At 33.5% G+C, this 9,569-nt stretch overlaps 1 non-coding gene across 1 annotated transcript; it reads right to left on the bottom strand.

Annotated features, from left to right (window-relative positions):
- Nucleotides 1-8,597: 8,597 nt before the first annotated feature.
- On the bottom strand, nucleotides 8,598-8,704 carry LOC130842610 (U6 spliceosomal RNA). Its single transcript, XR_009050490.1, has one exon. It is a non-coding gene; the product is annotated as a U6 spliceosomal RNA (small nuclear RNA).
- Between the last annotated feature and the right edge of the window lie 865 nt (nucleotides 8,705-9,569).

Below are 9,569 nucleotides of genomic sequence, written 5' to 3'. Positions count from 1 at the left end.
TTTAGGGATCTTTGTGATTACACTGAGCCCACCTATAAAATCCAGGGTAATCTCACTATTTTAAAGTCAGCTGATTAGCAACCTTAATTGCACCTGCAAACTTAATTCCTCTTTGCCATATAATCTAACATATCAGTAGTTTCTGGGGATTAGGAAATAGACATCATTGGGGGAAGAAAACACTACTCTGCCCATTTCACTATCCTCCTATGCATCATATCTATTTGTTTTTAGTTTCAATATATGCATAGCTATGAATTTCACTTGGTTTTTGTTTATAATTTCTTTATCTTGTTTTGTATCAACAAAACCATATTAAATCATCAACCAGAATGTATTTTCTATTGAGTTTAATTTATTACCCTGCTCTAATTTGTTCAGATAGTTCTGTCTTGTTTAGATAAGTTTACATCATAAAAATATCTTTGTCATATAAATATTGAAATTAGAAATAACAGCAAGTGTCAGTCCATACACTACAAAAGAGCTCTGACCTTCATTTTGGATTTATTTTTGGCCATTGTAAATAAAGCAGTTTTGTTAATATATAATTTGAATTATTCTTATTGAAAGTTATATATATAGGACATGATATTTCCATAAAACATCCTATAATGGTTAATTATAAGGGTCATTTAGGTCAGGAGTCAATCTTTTTCATCTGTAAGTTCTGTTATGAAGGGTCTGGCATAGAGTAAGCACTAGATCAAAAATTATTGAATAAGTGAATAAATTGGTTAATTTTATACAAAGCCCTAAAGAATACAGTGGGATGAGAAAAAGAAACATATTTTCAAGCATCTTCACAATTGACAGTTGTCAGAGTGGTAGACAAAATATAAAACGTCAAGGTTCATAATATGTTTTGTATTCATCATTATTGATTAATTTCCAGATTTGTATTACAAACTATCAATGCCACTTAAAGAATATTATTTCATTTTGTGGTGCCAATTTTCTTTTGTGAATTGTTTTTGCTTTTGACATAATTCTCTGGTTATTTTGGCATTATGTAAGCATAAGCCCTTTTTTTGCAAGCCAAGTTCCCTTTCTTTGCCAGGAAAGGCAGGGACCCCTTCAGGGGAAGAAATGGGAACAGCTGTCCTATCCAGTTTTAGGGCCAACTTGAGTCTTTTTAGGCCAGTGATACTCTGGACAACACATGCACCAAACCAGAAGACTTTATCGATCTCCATATTAACAATTCTTAATAAAAATGCATTACGTACATAAAGTCTTCATTTTATTTTTTCATGGTAAGCTTCATAGAAGCCAACTGAAAATTTACAATGAAGGGGAGATTACTGTCAGAAAAATGTATTTTATTATCTATGCCAGCCTACTAGAGCTATTTCTCCACAGCAGTTTTCTCTTCTGAAGCTGAACAGCAGCAAGGTCAGTGATTATTAGAAGCACAGCAAGTTCCTGGATGCAGCCCATTTGGTGAAGAGCTTATTCTAAGGCATTTGATTGCATGTAGAGAGAAAAAGGATTTCCAAAGCAAGCAGACATCTTTGAAGAGTTTATGCCCCTAAAATGATCTCAAAGCAACAAATTAAGCTGCTTATAATTCTCTTTGGAAAGTACAATATGGTCTACTCCAGACATATGATATTTTAGTAGCCATTTATTCAAAGAGATGGCTACATATAAAGCCTCAAACTCCAGAGAGAATTAAAACATTGTCCTAGCTATGCACAAAACATTAGGTTGAGCTAGAGCTACAATCAGATCTTCATTTATGAACTACAGTTAAAGGTAAAATTTATAAGAAAAGTATGCATCATTTACACAGAACTTTTCTACACTCTTCTTAAAAAGCATTTACCAATTCATTAAGTTCTCTCTTTTTCTTCCCTTCTTGGCCCCAAGTGGCCAGCTCTCAGCTATGCACTGATGGAAAGGCCACCTTAAAAGGAGAGGGTTATTAGGAGAATGATTTGTTTCAGTGTATAATATTGTACAATATGACTGGACAATTAGGGTTCATAAGGACCAACGTTATTTGCCCTCAAGCACTTAGATTATGGGACCATTTATTGTAACTACCAACAAGAAACTGACAAAAAAGGGCATGGTGCTTTCTGAAACAGAGCTGCTTGTAGACAGGGTGATTTACTTACTTTCATTTCATATTTACCTTTCAGATGCTTTAATCACAGGGGTGTTTACACTTTTTTCCAGGTCATGAGTTTTAATTGCCATATACACCTTAGCATTAGCACATCATTTTGTACTGTTAGTTTTTCACATCACACATGACCTTCAGGGCATAGGTGAATGAGTTTTGAAGCTATTGAATGCCTGAATGAGATGAACAATTCTCTGTATATATAGCTCAAGTAAATAGTTTGATTGAAGAATATTATTACCAAGACTAAGAAGAGATACAAAGATAAATATGATGTTAATTCCCTTCATGTCATTAGTCTTTATTTCATAATTTCATTTTCTAACTTATTGCTTCCCTGCCCTTTCCTGGGAGTAGGGCTGCAAAATCAAAAGAGTGATTTGTTTGCACTATAATGTTGAACTTTGGAGGCAAAACTTTAGGGAATTGACTTGGCAGTGAACTGATGATGAGTTACTCCCTGGAATATAGAATATCATATGGAGTGGTAGAATAGTACAAGCAACAACATTAACTTTTGCCTGAAACTATATTCTAAAATTATCCAGACCAGGACAAGAAAAATGCAAAAGAGTATTTTGGAAGCACTGTTTATTGAAATTGATGTAGAATGTGAGTGTGTGTGTGTGTGTGTGTGTGTGTGTGTGTGTGTTCTGGGCATTTATTTCTATCAACATTAAAAATGTTGCTGAGATTCACTTAACTAACTACTGGATGTCAGTGTTGCTCCACTATTAAAAATTTGAAAAAAAATATTAGGAGTGCAAAATTCCTTACAAAAAATAATACATTAGAAATTTGCATTTATAGAAAGGATTAAATAAAGGCCCATTATAAAGAAGTTTATCCAGTGTACTTATTTTATTTAGTTTTCTTTTTTCCTAGTAATTAAATTAGTTTAGTTTAATCCATCCTAGGCTCAAAGTATTAACAAGATTTTTAAATATATTCTGTTTCCATATTTCAATTCACAAATTGAAAAACACTGAAACCAGGTGAAGAGAAATAAAATGTTTTAAATAATTACCTATCTATCATCTATTTCTCTATCTGCCTATCTATCTATATCTATCATCTGGATACAACATTTCATAGCACTTTTTTCTAATTTTTTTACAGAGAGCAGGTTAAAATTAGCTTAAAGAAAATATCTCAGATATGTCATGGCAACTACACAAAAGCAAATCTTAATATATGTGTTTTATTTCTTACAGAAAAATATGTTGCTTTTAAATATTACTTCTTTTTAGAGTTAGAAATTATTGGCATACTCTACAGCAGTCTTTCTCAATCTTTTTTCATTACCTATTATCTGTAAGAAAAAATTATAGCAACACTAACAAAAAATATTAAATACTAAGGAATAAGAGTTTATCTATAGATTTGAGCTCTAGAAGAACAAAACCCATTGTACTATCTAAGTTTTTTCACCCTTCCCAGACCAGTTTTCTCCCCCTTAGGGAAAATATCACTAACATTGAAAATCCATATTCTACAATGATCATAAAATTTCCATTGCCTCGTAACAGTCATTCATCCATTTCTCAAGCTTTACATTTACTTTTGAATTAAAAAATGACTATAGCTAATTAAACACACAGTTACTTTTATTACTCTTATTTTCAAAGGCTAATCTGGTACAATAATTTAAAAAACTAAAATTAGTTATTAATTATTACTTAATGGTTATTTTTCTAAATTCAACAAGCTATTTTCAGAATAAGTTTTAGTTTAGCCAACTCAATTCACACATGAAAAAAGGAGACATATATGCAAATATAAAAACATTACAAATTTAAAAAATAAAGCTTTTTCTTTGCTGAGTTGCCTCCTTCTCTTCCAAAACCCCTGTTTCCTTAAATTGTGTGAGTGTACGGTCTAAAAGTCAAACAAAATATATTCTTGTCAATAAGTATATTCAGAGTTGCTTTCCTAGGCTGCATCTTTATTCCTACTAGCATTTATTTCTTTTTCTAACACAAACCATTTCAAGAAAGGGAAATCCGGGAATCTGTTATATTTTTAAACAAGTTACACTTGTAAATGAAGTAAAAATTCTTAAGGAGATTTGATTTCAAAGTATCTAAGGGCCATATGTGGTTATCTGATTACTAGTTATAGTTAAAATAAATAAATAAATGATTGCTACATATACAAATGGTTTAAAAGCAAATGTAATTTTAAAAGATACAACTTGCTGACTCTGTCCTCATAGCAAATCATTTTCTATAAATGTTTTCAGGTAAAAAAATATGGAAGAATTAATAGTTCTTAACACTTTTCAAATTACTAGCCAACAAAAAAGTCAATTCTTATCTTGTATCATTAAAGAATTGCCAACAATTAAAATGTTGTGAACATTTTTAAAGGAAGAAAGTATTTAAAAATAAAACAAGCTTTTAATTTGGGACATACCACATAAAATATATCCCCAATGGATGATTCAGTAATACTCTTCATTTAAGAATGACAGCTGATTCTTGAATTTATTTTATCTAGTTGTTTTTTATAAGAAATACTAGTATGATTGTATAAAAGCATATGCAGCTCTGAAACCCCATGAGTGGCTTAAATTGTATATAATTTTATCCATTTGGGAATGAGAATGGAAACAGTTAACCCTTAATTATATGTAATAACCAGGTGGTGAAAACATGGGTAATTTACATGAAGACTTGATTAAAAGAAATATTTTTTGAAGTCTTCATGTTTAGTTTTGTAGCAATTGTGATCTTACAAAGATAGTGTTAGGAGATAATTTTCATGGATCGCCCATATTTCTGCACATCTTTTTTTTTTTTTAAGCTCTTTATTGGAATATAATTGCTTCACACTCTTGTACCAGTTTTTGAGGTACACTAAAGTCAATCAGCTGTAATTATACGCATATCCCCAAATTCTCTCCCTCCCATGACTCCCCCCCTCCACCCTCCCCTTTCCAGCCCTCTAAGGCATCACCCATCATAGAGTTGATCTCCCTTTGTTATACAGCAACTTCCCACAGGCTATTTTACAGTTGGTAGTATATATATGTCTATGTTACACCCTCAATTCGTCCCAGCTTCCCCTTCACCTCCTGCCCCCCCAACCTCGTGTACTCCAGTCCATCCTCTGCATCTGCATCTTTATTCTTGTCTTGTCACTGGGTTCATCAGTACCATTTTTTTTTTTTTTTTTTAGATTCCATATATATGAGTTAGCATACAATATTTGTTTTTCTCTTTCTGTCTTACTTCACTCTGTATGACAGACTCTAGGTCTATCCACCTCATTACATATAGCTCCATTTCATTTCTTTTTATAGCTGAGTAATATTCCATTGTATATATATGCCACATCTTCTTTATCCATTCATTTGTTGATGGGCATTTAGGTTGCTTCCATGTCCTGGCTATTGTAAATAGTGCTGCAATAAACATTATGCTACATGTTTCTTTTTGGATTATGGTTTTCTCTGGGTATATGCCCAGTAGTGGGATGACTGGATCATATGGTAGTTCTATTTGTAGTTTTTGAAGGAACCTCCAAACTGTTTTCCATAGTGGCTGTACCAATTTACATTCCCACCAACAGCAGTGCAGGAGAGTTCCCTTTTCTCCACACCCCCTCCAACATTTGCTGTTTCTAAATGTTTTGATGATGGCCATTCTGACTGGTGTGAGGTGATACCTCATTGTGGCTTTGACTTGCATTTCTCTGATGATGAGTGATGTAGAGCATCTTTTCATGTGTTTGTTGGCCATCTGCATGTCTTCTTTGGAGAAATGTCTATTTAGGGCTTCCGCCCATTTGTGGATAGGGTTATTTGCTTTTTTTGGTATTAAGCTGCATGAGCTGCTTGTATATTTTGGAGATTAATCCTTTGTCCATTGCTTCATTGGCAAGTATTTTCTCCCATTCTGAGGGTTTTCTGCACATCTTTTAAGAAAGGGTCAGGACCACTTTCTTCTGGACTATCTTATCAAAAATGTTTGTAGAGCAAACAGCATAGAAACACAGTGATAGTCCCTCTTGCCCCCACCTCCCCCCCCCCGCCCCTGCCAACCACATTCTAAACAAATGGTTACAGGGTGGAGGGGGGGTTAGTGTACTATCCTATATAACAAAAGGAAATGTCTGCATCTGGCGCAAAGGTCAGGTAGGCTTACTGCTCATTATAAAAGATTGCATTTCTAAACTAAAGACATATCTCTGTGAGAATAGGTGTCACCCTCTCTTTACCTCACCCTAGGGGAACTAGATTTCAGAGATCTCTCACACATGCTGAAACACTGCTACTGCTATTGCTGTGAGTAATAAAGGAGTTTTGAGGTTGTCAACATTCAAAGAATAACCTTCGCTCCCTCTCCTCTCCCCCTCTTTGTCCCTTTCCTTCACATACATAAAACATGAATATTAAGTTGACCCATAACCAAGTCTCTTAGAGGAAAAATACAGTTTTACTCCCTCTGTCTTGTTGTTGCCTGGGCCATCAGTGTAGTTCAAGTCAATATCACAGGTTAGAGGAGACCCTCAGGGTGAAATGATTTTCAGATTTCAGAATAGTTGATATTTCAGAAGGGATATACACTGCATATAATAAGGTGTTTGAGCCATTTCCCCTCACAAGGAAGTATAGTGTAAATAATGTGAGGGTTTGGCCATGGACTCTTAATTTAATATACTACCATTTCTACACAAAACATGAATATTCAAACTGTTAAAAAACAAAATTCTATTGAGTCATTTTTAAAGGTCTTATTGGCTTTATTCAATGATTCATGAATCAGGCAGCATCTAATCCAGCAGAGAGAAAGGAGTGCTGAGGAATCACACAAAATGTGAAACTTTTATAGGCAAAAGAGACCAGAAACAAGGAAGTGGTACTAGGCTGAAAAATAGGTTGGTTATTGCAAAGCTACTTTCCTTTGCAGGATGTTGGATGTCTATCAAGCAGATTACCTAACTCCTGTTGATCAGGCAATTCCTGATTGACTATATTAAGATTCTACTTATAGGTGAGCTGCAATTGTAATTAAGTCTCAGTTTGTTGACAAAGGGCTTAGCAGAAGTGGCTACCTTTTGGGTCTATGACCTTGTTTTTAACAATACTAAGAAATACTTGCACAGCAGTTCCAGTCATGTTTTGAGAGTAAATGAGTTTTCCACAAATTTTGGAAAATATCTGTGGTACTAAGAGCTTTTTGGTTTAGGAACTGTTGAGGACTGTGGTCCTACAGCCATGGGTTAAGGGGAAGAGAGGTTGAAATAGACAAATATCTGCTTATATTTGAAGTTTAACCTGGTGGTCAAATCCAACTTCCTGGAGCCACCAGTTGACTTTCAGCAGTACGTTGTTATTTAATTTTCTTCCCTTTAAATCTTTCATATGGAGATGGATGGCAAGGATTTAAAAGGGATTTCTGCTTTTCTGTTTTCACTGAACAAAATACCAGTATACAGATTCTCTCAAAATTACTTCTTTTTCCCATTTAGTGAGAAGAATAGGAAGAAAATCTAAATTTCCTAACTTCTAGTATGAATTTAGCTACAATTATAGATCAGGTACATTTTCTCATTACCTACATTATTGAACTGTTTCCTTGAAGGAATACATAACTGCCCTTGCCCTTCAAAGGGAGAGAAATAAGAAAGGACATTAATCTTAGATGTTCTTTTGAATCCTGTCCTTGATCATGTCCATCACATGACAATCCTCCCTGTTTTTGCGCCAGTGAAGAGACAAGTATAAGGAAGTCTTAAGACCTTTCCTCCTTTGGATGCCAACATTAACTTAACTTGTAGTTAAGTAATTGAGTCCCAGGGAAGCTAGACTTCCCAATCTGTGAAGTGAGAGAATTCTCCAAAAAGGATTCTCGTGAAAATGTGATGATACATGCAAAAACACTTTGGAAAACATAAAAGTTTATGTAAAAGAACATGATTATTTTGACTGGAGAAAAAATTGTTGTTTAAGCAAAAGTGTGCTTTTTAAGCTAGCTGATACTATTAAGAGAACTGGGCTTGGGAGACATCCTTCCGTTCTTCGAATTACAAGTCCCTCAAGGCAATGGGTCAAGCCATGTTCATTTATGACTCTGCTAGAACTCCTAAAATAATGATTTTCTTTTATAAATCACTCAATAAATTGATGTAGACAGAATCATCATTTTGAATATTAGGAAAGTAATGTGCTTTAAAAGAAACATGGCATAGAAAAAATGTTAAAAGAGCACTTTATTAAATTATGTGGAAGAGATAGTTTAAAGAAGTTTAAGTTATTTTAATTCAGAGGAGATAAAGGGTAAAAAATAAGTAGATGGATGTATATAAGTAGAACAAAGTTAATAAAATTAAATACACTAAAATAAATAAAAGATTATTCCTTTTGAAATTATTACTTTCTACAGATTGCTATGATTTTTATTTAATTTGATATCCTGGTTAGAATAAGAGCAGTGATAATTATGCTTTACAATTGCTATATAAAAATATAGAATGTTTCATAAATTTGCATGTTATTTTTGTGCAGGGACCATGCTAATCTTCTCTGTATTGTTCCAGTTCTAACATATGTGCTGCTGAAGTGGGCACTAAAGTATATCATAATGACTAATCTAAACAACTATATCAATGGCACAAGCAATTGAAGAAAAATGGGCTAAAACGGACCTGAAGTGTTGATGTAATAGGGCATTAAATACAGTGTTCCTATGTGGGCACTACATCTTCGGTAGGACACTGGAGGGGAGTTGATATTTTATGTCTTCACAGTAAGAAAGAACTATGGAAAAATTCACCTGTATCTTAGAAGGAAATTTTAACAGTCCCATATTTAATAACTCAGTATAAGAATAGATATTCAACAGTGAATCCATTGAAAACTACAGAAATATATTTACGTGGGAAACTACCAAAGAAGAAGAATAATTTTAAATGTTGACTAAACGTCAAAAGGCAGAGTATTAAATGCTTGCATGTATTATCCTTATAATAAAACTATAGTTGGGACTTCTTAAATATTAACTCTATTGATGAACAATAAAACTCAGAGAGGTTCAGAAATTTATCCAGAGTTATAAAGCTAATAACTGATGAAGTGAGGATTCAAAAATATGCCTTAATAGTTTTTAAGCCTGTAAAATTATCACATAGCATCTGTTTTGGAGTTGAGTCTACTTACTGTGATCAGCCTTTAATGCAGCAGTATTGTGACCCAGGCTACAGATTTCAATCCTTCATCTGTAGCTACCTAATGTATGATCTTGAGCTAATTGCTAATATTCCTAAGATTCATACTTTTCACCCATAAAATAGAAATACTAATGATACTTTCTTATTGAGTCATTTGTGTACTACACTGCAAACCAAGGAAGAAAGAGGAAGCAGATGGAAAGAGGATTGTTTTAAGGGTTAATTGCAATGATAGATCTTGTTAAAAATTTAAAGACCAAAAAAA

The sequence above is a fragment of the Hippopotamus amphibius genome, chromosome 1 (assembly GCF_030028045.1).
Source record: "Hippopotamus amphibius kiboko isolate mHipAmp2 chromosome 1, mHipAmp2.hap2, whole genome shotgun sequence".
Classification (NCBI taxonomy): domain Eukaryota; kingdom Metazoa; phylum Chordata; class Mammalia; order Artiodactyla; family Hippopotamidae; genus Hippopotamus; species Hippopotamus amphibius.
The sequence above is the reverse complement of the archived record's forward strand: the minus strand, read 5'-3'. Positions and strand labels throughout refer to the sequence as shown.